Consider the following 13,193-nt stretch of genomic DNA (forward strand, 5'->3'; position numbering starts at 1 on the left):
AGGGCCGGGGGGGGGGGGGGGGGGGGACACACGACATGTTTTCCCCCATCTTATCTTATCAGTCCCGCTCGCTGCTATTTTGCGTGTTAATAGAAGCAAGTGCTCCTTCGCCAAAGGGCCAAGGCGCAGATACACAGCTCGTGTATTTGTTGGAGGTTCGTCATGAAGACTTTCCAGAAAAAGCACAAACTTACTTTGACTTCCAAATCCATTTTTAGGTTCATTTGGGGAAAGGAGTCCCAAGTCTCGTGGCATTCCCGTTTGTGGATGTTCTTCCTGTTTGTTTTTGGCATCCAATCCGGTTTCAGCCTATATTTGTTGCCATGCAACCTGCCGGGGGGGGGGGGGGCGTCACAATCGGTCGGGCCGCAATTTCTTCAACCAATCAGATTCAAGCTTCGCTTCACCGATAACGCTCAACTGCATTTTTCCAGCCTCCGAATGATTGGCCAACGAAAAAGTGATCGATAAACGTCTGCGCATATTAATACCAATCACGATATCTGCTAACCTGATTAACATAAAGGTAAAAAAAAAAAAAACATTTCATGACTATTTCACTGCCATTTCCCCAATTGGGTAAAAATCTCCCCCCCCCCCCCCGCCTCCCCGTCTAAAATCAACAAGTGACCTCCTAGCTAAAAACCAACGTAGAGCGAACGCAAAAATATATAAATATTGCTTTCATTTCACTTTGCCTTCACTGTTTAAGTCACAACTGAGTACCCACCCCCCCCCCCCCGTAGAAATTAAAAGTTTGAAATTTTTGCAATGCCGCAATAAAAACACGTTTGCGGCACTGATGTTCTAGTTTACAGTGACGATGAGGATTATTTCACAAATGTCTTCATCTCGCAATGTCAGCACAAACAACCCCCCCCCCCCCCCCGAGGAGCACCAAAAATACATTTTGACAAGAAACATAAGCGCTGACGTCGCCGACTGCAGTCAACTTCACAAGCGGCCTGCGACGTTGAAAACGTTTTTTTTTTTTTTTTTAATGCGCCGTATTCCCTCCTCGCTTATTAGCGTTGTGGCCATATCGCGCTGCATCTTTTCTATTTCAAGCTCCGCGAGCCTCCACGCTCGCTCGATACGCCGCGTTAGCTTTTTAAAAAGCAGAGCGGGGTGGGGGGGTTGTGTCACAGTCATGTGATACGGCTCTAAAAAAATGTAAAAAAAAAAACGGAGGCCGTGACGCTTCATCGGCAGACGGTCGGACGCAACTCGCAGCATCGGCACCATTTTGCTCGTTTGTTTCAGCGCGAGGCGATCTTAATGAGCTAGTGTCTTTTTTTTTTTATTATTTTTATTGTTTTCCACTCGATTTTGTACGAAATCCAATTCAAGCATTATCATATGCTAAAAGCACAGATGAGACAGTTCCAATTGTTGAGTTCTTCCTCAACGCACTCCACAAATCCTCAAAACGACAAAATATTACTTTTGCCACCCGCGCCAATGCTAACTTCCTTAGCGCGCGGCTACGAGCGGGACTCTCCCGTCGGCTGAGCCGCGACCCCTCTCGCGGCGCGCTGCCCCCCGGAGGATCGCTAACGGCCGCCTTTTGTAAACAGTCCACAAGCGGGACGTTGATTCCCGCTTGTTGACTTGGCAGGTGAGCGACGAGCCGAGCAGCGGGCCCCCTCCCAGACGGTTAATCTTTTTTCTTTTGGCCCGGGCCCGGGTGAGATACGCACGCACGCGCACGCGCACGCACGCACACACACACATACACATTCAGGAACACAGTGTTTACTGCGAGCGCTGCCAGGCCAGTATGAAGTTGCCTGAAATATTTGGGGAGGTGAGCACATTGTTAGTCCAAAACTCTGAGCAAGTGCAGACTTTCCAACATAAGCCGTACGCACTCCCCAATTTCGCTTCCCTTTCTGTCGTCTCGTGGCTGTCTCGGAAGGCAGTGGCGTCCAAATCGTCGCGCGCTCCACACGCCTACGTATGTACTTGGTTCCTCGTTTATATTTCCATCGCCTTTCACTTTCGCTCAACTCCGCTTGCGCTTCATTTATTTTCCCAAAGCATTTTCATTACGCATCCAAAATTAAATTGGAAATATGTATATCGCACTTTCAATTACAGCTCTAAAATGGAATCTTAAAATATTCAGATAAAGAACCCAGTGAACACAAATTGTTTAATTTTTAAACACTAGTAAACATTCAGAATAAATATTAGGTAAAAATTATTGTACAAAATACTGATTTCTGAAAAAATGAGTCACGTCAAAGTGGAAACAAGCAAACAACGTTTGCCAATTAACTGCTTCAGTTGCAAGTCGACAGAACCGACTGGAGACGCCCGAATTTTCGTAGCAAGACGGCGAAAAAGATGACGTTTTATCAATAAAGAAATGGGGGGAAAAAAATACACATGGAAGAAAAAAGTCATCAAAGGAGTGGACAAAAGCGGAAGCGAAAGAAAACAAAGGGCAGCGAAGCTAATTTCCTCTGACTGGGGCTTGCTCCGGTGCAGAGTAACAAAAGACGCTCCAAAATAATAACACCCCAAAAAATGCACGTAAACGTCTCCGAGCTTGTAACATGAATTATTCAGCAATTGGCATTTTGTCATCTAGTGTCTCGCGCTATCTCCTGGAGATAAAGCGGTGGAAAAAAAAAAAAAAAACCCAGATGTTTTCATGCATTAATGAGCATTCCCCCCCCACCCCCCCCAAAAAAAAAAAAAGCTTTTGTTGATTTAGGGAATTCCCTCAATGCAGTACAATTTAGACTCTCCTTTGTGTTTTTGTTGCTGTTTTTTATTTAAACTTTTACATAAATGACTATTAATCAGTACAGCGGTGTTTAATAAGCTTGTGATAAAAATCACTCGCACCTCAAATCATCTTTTCCCAAGGGACAGAAATGAAAAGCTGTTAATTAATCCCCCCCCCAACCCCGCCCCCTACATTTTATGTAGTGTTTTAGCACTCTATAATATCGTACTTTTTATCTCTATAACATAATGAAATAGAATGTCAAGTATGAAACATTTGGTTAATTTCTTCTGGTGTGCATGACGCGGCCACCAGGGGCAGTATAATTGAGTCACGCGTACACAAACAAAGACGACTTTCATAACTACAGTAAGTGACTCAGTGAACTGCAGTAATCGTCATTAGACAAAGAGGACAAAGGAAATATGCGCATTCAAGCCGACGAGATTCTATTTCTCGACGTTAAGAACAAGTATCTGCACTTGCACTTAAGTACAGCGTGCGAGTGCTTTGAGAAGATACGGACGATTCCGGCACATTCCGTTGACAGGGTTAGGGTGGGGGGGGGGGGTTGTCGGAGGTGGGCCGGACGTTCCGCGACACCTGCCGCCCCTTTATGGCGCGCCGGCGGGCTGCTCGTTAGGCCGCGGCTGATGAGCCGGGGCTAATTCAAGGGGTGATTATGTAGTTTGCTGGACCACTAAACCTCTTTAAGCCCGTAATTACTGCTTATTTGAGCGACGGGAGGCACTCCGAAAAGCGTCGGCGAACGGCGGCCGCAGCTGGAGGCGGACCGCCGTGAAGGCGGGGGTGTGCCGCCGCAGAGGGTAACGCCGGGACGCCCCAAAGAACGGCCGCCGTCGTGATGCTTAAAAAAAAAAAAAAAAAAGGGTAGGGGGGGTGTTTCCAGGCTCAAATGGAGGCGGAGGCGCTAGAATTTGGATCATTTCCACAAGTGCGTAGGTCGCAAAAAAAAAAAAAAAAAAAAGAGGAAATATTTGACAAGGGTGTCATACCAATTGAAGATTATTTGGCGTATTTTCTTTCCGTCTGCAATCTCAGACGTGCTCGGTTACAAAAGAAATCCCCGAAATCGTTTTGACAAATTGCCGTTCGGAAAGAAAAAAATCAACGCCGGTCGGGGTTCAACATCTGAGAGCGGCTCCTCGACGCCGAGAATTTGAGCGGTCTCGCCGTTTGGTGACTTTGAAGCGTTGAAGTCGGGGATGTCGCGTTTTGCGACTTTGCCGACGTGGCGGCAGGCGGACTCGGAAGGAAAATGTGAGCGGCGGCGCCGAAAGCCGATCCCTCGGAGGAAGCAATTTGGGCGCACGCTAATAACCTTGGCGATATTATTACGTTATTAGCATAATTACCCTTTTGCCCCTGACGTTTTAATTAGGAAGTCAGCTTTGGGGTAGGGCTGGTAAACGGCGAAAAGTAGGTGAGGTCATTTCACAATTGCTCCCTGATGCTCGGGAGGACCAAGAAGCTTTGTGACGTCTCATTTTGACTTCGTCTCACGCACGCAGACACACAAGATCTTCTTCTCACCTGTTCTCGCCCTCGCCCATCTTTGTCACGCCGCAACACCCCCAACGCCCTTTTATTTTCCTTCCATTTTGCCGCTAAGTGCGCAGCTCGGCCTCCTCCCCTTCCTCGTCTTCCCCGTCGGTGAACCGCCACGACCAATCGATGAGCTAATCCGTCGTAACAAACGAGTGAGCGTCGCTTGCTTCAGCTCCCGATTGCGGGGCGGAGGTGAGGCGTGCGAGATATTTAAAAGAGGAGTCGGGAAATAAGACGACGCCATTTAGTTGGAGGCCTTTCCGAGCGTGTTCGGAGCTCCTCTCGCAAGCACGATGAATGCACGTCGAAGTCAGCCGAGTGCATCTCGGCTATCTTGCTGGCCGGGGTTTGCCATTCAGCTCATCGGGATGAAAACACACGTGAGGCAACGAGGACGAGCCCGAGAGAAAATTGACAAGAGCCATTATCTCAGATGCTTATCCTCACAAGGGTCACAGGACTGATCCCGGCTGTCATCAGTACATCCTGAACCGGTCGCCAGCCAATGGCGGGGCACACACAGACAGACAACAGTCGCACTCGCAATCAATCAAACCTTGGAGCAATTTAGAGTCTCCAATGAATGCAAGCGTGTCTTTTGTTCTGGGAGGAAAGTGAAGCCACGCAGGCGGGGTTGGAATTTGAACCCTGGACCTCAGAACTGTGAGGCCAGCACTCGGACAAATTGGACCACAGTGCTGCTGAAAGATGCGTGTTGTTCTTTTTTTTTTTTTTTTTTTTTTAAATCCAAGCTAAAATGGACTTTATCTGACCTTTTTACAGTTCTTAGTACACTGACTAAAAAGTCAGCAAGCCATCAAAGTTAAGGCTGAGTTTTCAATAAAAGTAGCAGTTAATATATATATATATATATATATATATATTTTTTTTTTTTTGTACATTTCTCTCTCTGAGAGTTAAGAATGCTTGCGCAGTCCAGCTCAGTTTTACGAAGGCGACAGTTTTGAGCGTGAAGTGCATTTTTTCATTTCCATGATGTGCTGTTCTTTGGACTCCCAGCTGGAAACCGGAATTCAACCGCAATTTAGCAGCATTTTCAACCGGACAGGATTTCACCATTTTGTATTTTTGACCCATGAAAATCTGCATGAATCGAAGAAAAACCTTAAGCGTAATTTTGTGTACATGATACCGTCGTGAAGGCCAACGCGGTGTGATGAAATCCACAATCCGGCATTGGAGACTCTCAATTGCCTGCGAGGTGCGATTGGGACTGCTCCTTTGTTTCTGTGCCACGCGTTCGGCCGCCAACCGGGTCGGGTTTCCAAACATAGCTGGGATCGGCGTCGACGCGCCCGTGACCCTTGTGAGGATACGCGGCTCCGAAAGCTAGCACCTCAAAACGGCAGCCGAACAAAGCAAAACAGGCACACGCGCGAATAAATACAACCCGACGCGAGCGGCGATCGAGCGGCCATAAAAGTGGCAGGCAGGCATCGTGTTGCTGACTCCTGGCAGAAAAGAGATCCGACAATCCCGCGGATCACCCCATCGGCCTTAATGGACAACGGCTAACAGCTAGCGCTAATGTGATTTCACACTGAAGCGCAGTTAATATATTGCTGGCTGAACACAACCATGACACACACACACACACACGCGCGCGCGCTAAAGCTATGCTAAACTTTCTTCAAAGCCGCTGAACATTCATTTAAGGAGTTTTAATGTAAAACTGCTGATTTGTGCTTGCCAAAAAGCGCTGACTCCATTTTTTTTTAAACTCAAGATTATTGAGGGTTGCCAAAGAAAATGGCAAAATGTTGGCGAGGATCCTGGTTAAGGCAGAAAATCAAGTCATTTACAACATCTTAACGCTCCCACGTTGTTGTTGTGCTTCACTAGTCACACTTTTTCCATTTCAGTTTTTTTATTTCCCCATGCAATTAATTCCCAGCTATTTACAACAAAAATGATAATCCTATTTGCTATTTTTGAGCTGTTTCCTAAACAGCTGAAGATGCCACAAGAGGACGCCCCAGCCCCGTCTAAAAGGAAAGTAGTACATTCGCGTGGAGGAAGTAGGTTGAGGCTGGGAGGTGGGGGGGGGGGGGGCGGCAGCAAGTTTGGCCTGAATTGTTAGCGGAGAGTTATGGAGACTCTGTTCACACGCAGACATGTTCATTTCAAACTATTTTTTAAGGATAATAATGTAAGACGCATTTTAAATTACATTGTAATGTTTTGGGATCATAATTTGTGGTTCATTTGTAACTACCAACAAAGGGAACGATAGCAACATTTCTGGAATTTAAAGCTACATTTTTTTTTTTTTTTTTTTTTAAGCATGAACCTTAATGACAAAATAGCAAGAGGCGCTACGTCCAAGGAGGATCGTTAAACCTCGGCGGCGGTCGGAACGGAACACGGCCCCCCAAGTTTTGAGCCGGGCGAGCTCAACGGCAAGATTGTGAGCGTACTTATTTATTTTTTTCCCCACGGTCGGACTTGCCACTCATGCTCAAATAAATTGCGAAGCGATGGTGGGGAAGTCCGCATCTCACCCGTGCGCTGATGTCACCCTTGAGCGTGTTTTGTGTGTGCTGGTTGGACGATTTATCATTTTAGAGTTATTAGTCTTTTTCCAAAGAGCACGTGCGCAGGCAGGCACCCGCGCGCAGGCGTGGAGATAACACACACTTGATAATGAAAGCAAGAAAGAGTGCTAAAGGGCGCGTGAGCATGAAACCATCATCAATCATGTCACTGATGGTGAGTGCACACACACACACACACACACACACACACACGCTTTATTATCATGCAAGAGGGTGCATTAATTGCTACGTGTCTGTCAAAATGGTGGCCATGCAGCTATGCTAACTGTTAGCCGTACCTAAATGTAAAAATATACCCCGCTGCGAACGAAGGTCATATTTAATCTTTTTTTCTTTTCTCAGTCTTGCTCCTCATCATGAACGTCGTAGCTGGGCGGCTGCAGCGACTGCCGTAGACAAATTCCTTGTGTGTTGTGGCGTATTCGGACATTAAATGATTGCTTGTGATTCTGATCTATGTGACTGAGTCATATGATTCCATACATTCAAATAGAAATTGATCCACTTACTCGCGTATAAGCTGCCAGCGACCCATCCGGCCGTTCACTCCTCCGTGGAACTACCATCTATCCGTCTGTCCGTCCATTCGACTCCCCACCTCTTATCTTTTATCTAAACCCTACAACCAACCTAGGTTTTGTTGTTGTTGTTTTTTTTTTAATCAATACAAACCACCACGACATGATGTCATATTTCATAAACAAGCGACATGAGTTATTTCTCGGCTTTGTGTGGGAGAGGTCACAGAGTGCCTCGTGGCGAGGTTCCGTTCTGACCTCCCGCTCGGGTTACCAAATACGCTTCCTTGCCCCCGTGAAGGGGAAAAAAAAAAAAAAAAAAAAAAAAAGGTCCATCCATCATTCTGTCCATCAATCAGAGAACAGATGGCCTTTCATGTAATCTGTGCCCCCCCCCCCCCCCCCTTCTGCCCCGGTCATACACTGGCACCCCCAAGACCACCGAGACCGCATGCAACACAGCCACTCGCATCCACGCTCCCATGGGTGACTTTTCGCCAAGGACGCCTCATCATGCTCTCCTTTTTTAATACACAAACAAAAGCGCGCGAGTGTGTGTGCGTCCGTGAGGGTCGGTCAACAAAAAAAAAAAAAAAGATGCCCCCCCCCACGTCTGCCTTCAGTCTCTAGGGCCTGTCAAGAGGGATAATTGATGATGTTTTCATTACAAGGTGTGGGCCAACGTGGGGGTCTGGGGGAACAAAATGAGCGCACGTACGTGAGTGTCGGAGGTTGACTCAGCTGCCGTCAAGGCCAAAATTCCACAATTTCTCATGATTATTTGTTTCGTCAAAACGCACGCCAAACGCTCGGTGGCTCCGTAACAGGCGGCCCACAAAATATGTGCATGTATATGAATCGATACATTGACTTCAAAAGTTTCCAACGAGTGGATCAATCTTTCACCGTCCAAATGAGCAAGAATTTTTGGCCAAAGGTCGGTCGGGTGCAGCGGACCCCGTGATTCCCTTCCGCGCAAAACGTTTGCGCTCGTGTTTCTCCGCAGGAATCCAAATGAACAAAGCTCGTCCTTTTGAAACGGGGAGAAGAAAATAAAAAAAGTCACCGGAGGGGGTCACAAAAAGTCACTTTCTTGGCAGCACTCGGCGTGCTTTCGTAAAATGTCGTTTGTGCAAGCGCTAAGAAGGCGCCTTTTCAACCGGACAGTCGAAAATTTGCCCCAACGTCCCGGAGTTGCCGATTTTGATGTTAAAAAAAGAGGAAAAAAAATTCAAATCAAACACGCTGGAGAAAAACGGGTGGAATGTAAGTCAAATATATATATATTTTTTTTAAAGTCCATTTCTAAATGAACAAAGAGATCTTTTGCTGGGATCAAACGTGATTTACCGAGAACAGAGCTGGATTTCCCCAAAATTGTTTGACACAATAGAAAATTGTTAAGTGAGCAAAAAAAAAAGTCATTTTACCAGTTGGGGATGACAAAAATACAACTTTCAGGAACTTGGCTGACGTAAGGATGGGATGATAACAAGTCACAATCATATCAGTTCCAAGAAGTTCAAGGCTGTAAACGGGGGAAAAAAAAAAAAAAAAAAAAAAAAATCATATACGTTTTGTTTTGTTTAATTGTCTTGAGCAACGAATGAAGATTTTTTTTCTCCGGTTTCACTGGCGCGGCGGCAAAGAAACCGCAACACAGGAGAAGCAGGCCAGAGGCAAAGAAACAGCCCGGTATAAAGCGGCCAAAGAACGCCGACTCGTCCTCTGACGTCACGGCCGTCACGTGCGCGCCGTCCCTTTGAAAGGCCCCCCCCCCCCCCTTTGCGAGTGCACGAAGACGGCCATCTCGTGAGGGGGAGGAGACGCGGCGGCGCAGCACGCGACCGGGCGGACATTGGGCCTTTGTTCTGACGACGGCCGGTCAGCTGACGCCGTGCGGTCTTCGTTCCCCGACAAAAATCACGGGGCAGGCATCGCCGGGGCACGAGGCCCGTCGAACGCGGGCGGCAAGTCTCGCCACAAAGTCTTTCATGACCTGTTTGCGGCGGAGTCGGCGCGCCCAACATTGGCCAATTTTCTTTGGGAAACCCCCCCTTTGAGCTCCCTTTTCATCGGGAGCGCAAGCCCAGTTCAACAGCAAGATGTCCGCCACCTACTGCAAAAAGAGACGGAAAGCGACTTTGCCCAGCACCACGTCAACAACAAAATGCTCAACCGTCCTTTCCGGGCTTTGCCACTCAATTAGACACCTTAAATCCCGTATTTAAAGGATTTTTTCCCCAAGAATAACAACAGCCTTTATTTTCAGAAAATCACAGTGATGACTTTTTAGATTTGACCAAATTACCCCACACAATATGTTTGTGTGCGTGTGTGCCAAAATGAAATAAAGCTCGTTGGAATGTGGACTTTTTTTTTTTGTTTTTTTTCCATGATCTGTTCATTCGTTCAATAGGGAAATACAATCTCACGCAGTTATATCATTAAACACCATTTCCCATGCATGACCGGTGATTTGAAATGGATTTCTAATTTAATGTAAGTTTTAAAATTCTTTGAATGAGTTGCCAGCGTTGATTTCCCACATTTTTGATCTCGCATTTGTAGCTTGGAAATTCGGGACTTTCCAGCGTCGCGGAAGGCAACGTTCCGAATTTCCCGGTAAGATGACGGAAGAAGGACCGAAGGGCGGTCTGATGAAGAGGACTTTTGTCCGCGAGGTCGCAACGGCAAGAACGGACGAAAAGGGCCAAAGCCGAGCCCTTTGCGCCCGTGACGTCTTCGGCCTCCGGCGACAAACAAGCTCGGGAGGCGACTTGCCGAGAGATTACGGACGGCCCGTCGATCGGTGAACGTTGATCGGCTTCTTTAAACAGTGGCGAGGGGAAGCGTTCCCGACAACAACATCGACGAGGCCTCGTCAATGTGCCCACTTATTAGTCTGCTGTAAATCTGACAATTCTGCAAAAACGTCCCCTTTGGTTTTGAGCTGCACAGACATCGGGACTTTACCGCGTTGGTGTTTTTCTTCCAATATTTCTCACGAGTGACACGGGGCAAAATGGAGATTCCCAAACGACGCTTGGGTCACCCCCGGCGTCTCGTACCGTACAAGCCGAGGCTCCACTGCGGGTGCCCGAATGGACTTTGTCGATTTGTCGACAGACGTTTCTGTGCAAAACCTCACTGTGAGTGTGTGAATGCAAGCAGTCAAATTAGCCTCGAATTGCGTTAACGGCGGATTACGCCTTCCAGTCGGATTTTCTTGTTGGTTTTTTTTTTTTAAATACGCCCTCTTGGTGCTTTTTCTACCTTTGAAAATGGAGACGAGACGGCGGGCGGCGGGCGCACACGGGGTCGGCTTCTCTCCTTTTACGAGGCCGCCTCTCGTTACGACGACGGCGCGTACAAACGAGCGCGGCGCGCAGCCAGCGACGCGAGCGTTAGCGATAACGTGTACGTCCCGGTCTGCCGGCTAACACGCTAACACCACAGCCCCTCCCTGTTCCAAGCTGGCAGCCGTAAACGGGAATAACAGTGGGGGTGCGCTTGTGAATTCCATCTAATTACTCCATCACATAATTTCACAAATTGCCTTTTCAGAGGGGAGAGGGGAGCGGAGCGCCGACTGCGTCGGGGGATCGGACGCCCGAGCTTTCATTTACTACTCATTTCTTGTTAAATTAAACAAGAAAATACCATTTGGATGAAAGCGGAAGGGCCTTGGGGGCAGCGGGGTGTCGATTCCAAACGCTTTGAAGAGGCGGGACCGCGTTTCCTCGGCAGAGGCCGGACTGGCAATTGTGGGTACTTTCCACATTTCCACAACGGGGTCAGATTCAATTGACCCTGCACCGCCGTTTTTGAAACGCTAAACCGTCACGGCTTTGTCCGCTCATTGGTCAACAGACGTTTGGACCATAACCCAAATAGTCACGGTGGAGAGAGGAGTACACGCCTGTCTCTGGTTTCACTGACTGAGTGACCTGGAATTGAAAAACTGGACCACTTGCCCTTTAACAAGTTTTGACAAACAAAGGGCAGGTTTTTTTTTTTTTTTTTTTTTTTTTTTTAAATTTTCAGGGCAGTTTCTATTCCAAGTCGCAAAGTTCCTTACCTGTACCATCCAAATTCTAATCACCCTCCAGCCGGAGCTAAACACGCTGCCGTCCGCTGATTGGCCTTCGATAGGACGGCGGCCTACGACAACTCCCGGCAGCTGGATGGCACCGCCCACCTTCGCTTCCACTCAGGCACGACGGCGACTCCCCCCGGGGGCCCCGACGTGAGCGGCGGCCCCGCTGCACGTCTACTTTTGCTGTATCAACATTTTTTTCCCCTGCATGCGCACTCAATTATTAAATACACTTGAAAGATAATGGGGGGGGGGGCGATTGTTAGCGTGCAATCGGTGTACGACAAAAAGCAGCAGCTGAGACAGTGAGACAGCCGACTCCCTCGTAAGTGTGGCGTTAACCGGGGAGTAGTGCCATTAAAATGATGGCGACGCAGTAAAAATGATGCCTGCGATAAAACAAGGCGGCTGCAGTTATTCGCAGATTACTGCGCGACAGTCGCCACGCTACAAAATATAGCTGGACTCGTGCCGTCCACTGATTGGTCCATCGAGGACGGGTTGGAACAACAGGAAGGAGCTTGGAAGGTTTAGATTAAAAAAAAAAAAAAGCGGTTGGAAAATATCACAAATTATGACAGTGGGAGGAATTCTGGCCATTTGCGCAGATTCTCATCAAAATCATCGCTGGAAAAATGTTTTTGCTCGCACCGCCGCCAGTGTGACGTGCCAAGACCCAGTCGAAGAGTTGCCCGCCCAAAACCGGCCTCGGGTGGACAAGGCCACGGCGATTTGGGCCCTCCCAAACTTGGGAATCTTTTGCAATGTCCGGAGCAAAGCGGCCACAGCTGCTCGGGTCGTCACCCGCCCAAGTGGGCCTTTCGCATCGGACACCCGCACCCCAACAAAGGCGGTTCGACCTCGTCATTCGTTCTCGTATTTATTGGTGCGTTTTCCCTCCATGATGCAGTCGCTCAGGAGCCAAGGGGTCAGCCCGCTAAGATTGTTGCCTGCTAACGGAGCGCCTCGGTTATGGACACTTCTCCTCATGCAGTCCTCGCAAAATCGACTGAGTGGAACCAAAACAAGTCAAGCACAAAGCGACGACTTTTACAGACTACAACGTTCCCTCGCGAAATGGCTGCTCATCGTATGGAATCCCCGCCATGTACCGGATTGGACTGGAATGCCCTCACAAGCCAGAAAAGGAGAGACGCAGTCTATTTAACATCGGGAAAAGAGTCGAACAAAGAAGCTCAGCGTGGAGGAGCTGCTGCCAACCACAGCTCACACCCAGACACTCACGTGAAGCCCTGCCGGGCTTCTTGTGCTCCCCCCCCCCCCCCTTTTTCGGGAGGTCAAATACAGTTACAATGTGGTTAAAAACTGTTTTTCTAATAAGTCTAAATGCATTTAATGCGTGTTGGAGAAGAAAAAGTGTTCATTACATCGCAGATTTCCAGTCTTGAACGCATCGGCCCCGAAAAACGGTCTTTGCGTGTACTGTAATTTTATATTTCTCGGGCATATTTATTTCTGGAGTTCAAATCCGGCCTCGTACGCTGAGGGAGCGGAGCCAGCCCGCAGTGTTGGCGTGACATTTCAGGTTGGATGAGTTCAAGTGCAAAGACGAACACCATCAAGCCTTCACCGAGAGAGGAAGCGCCCTGGTGCGATCTTGTGGTCCGCCGCCGCCACCGCCGCCGCCGCCGCCGCTGTCGGCGCTTACAGTCAAATCACAAGCTGCTTCTCAG

General features: G+C 48.2%; 1 protein-coding gene across 1 annotated transcript in view; it reads right to left on the minus strand.

Annotated features, from left to right (window-relative positions):
• Positions 1-13,193, minus strand: part of LOC133510273 (homeobox protein Meis1) — a 77,918-nt gene that overhangs the window by 23,233 nt on the left and 41,492 nt on the right. The window lies entirely within an intron of this gene.

This window comes from Syngnathoides biaculeatus, chromosome 12, assembly GCF_019802595.1.
Source record: "Syngnathoides biaculeatus isolate LvHL_M chromosome 12, ASM1980259v1, whole genome shotgun sequence".
Taxonomy (NCBI): Eukaryota; Metazoa; Chordata; class Actinopteri; order Syngnathiformes; family Syngnathidae; genus Syngnathoides; species Syngnathoides biaculeatus.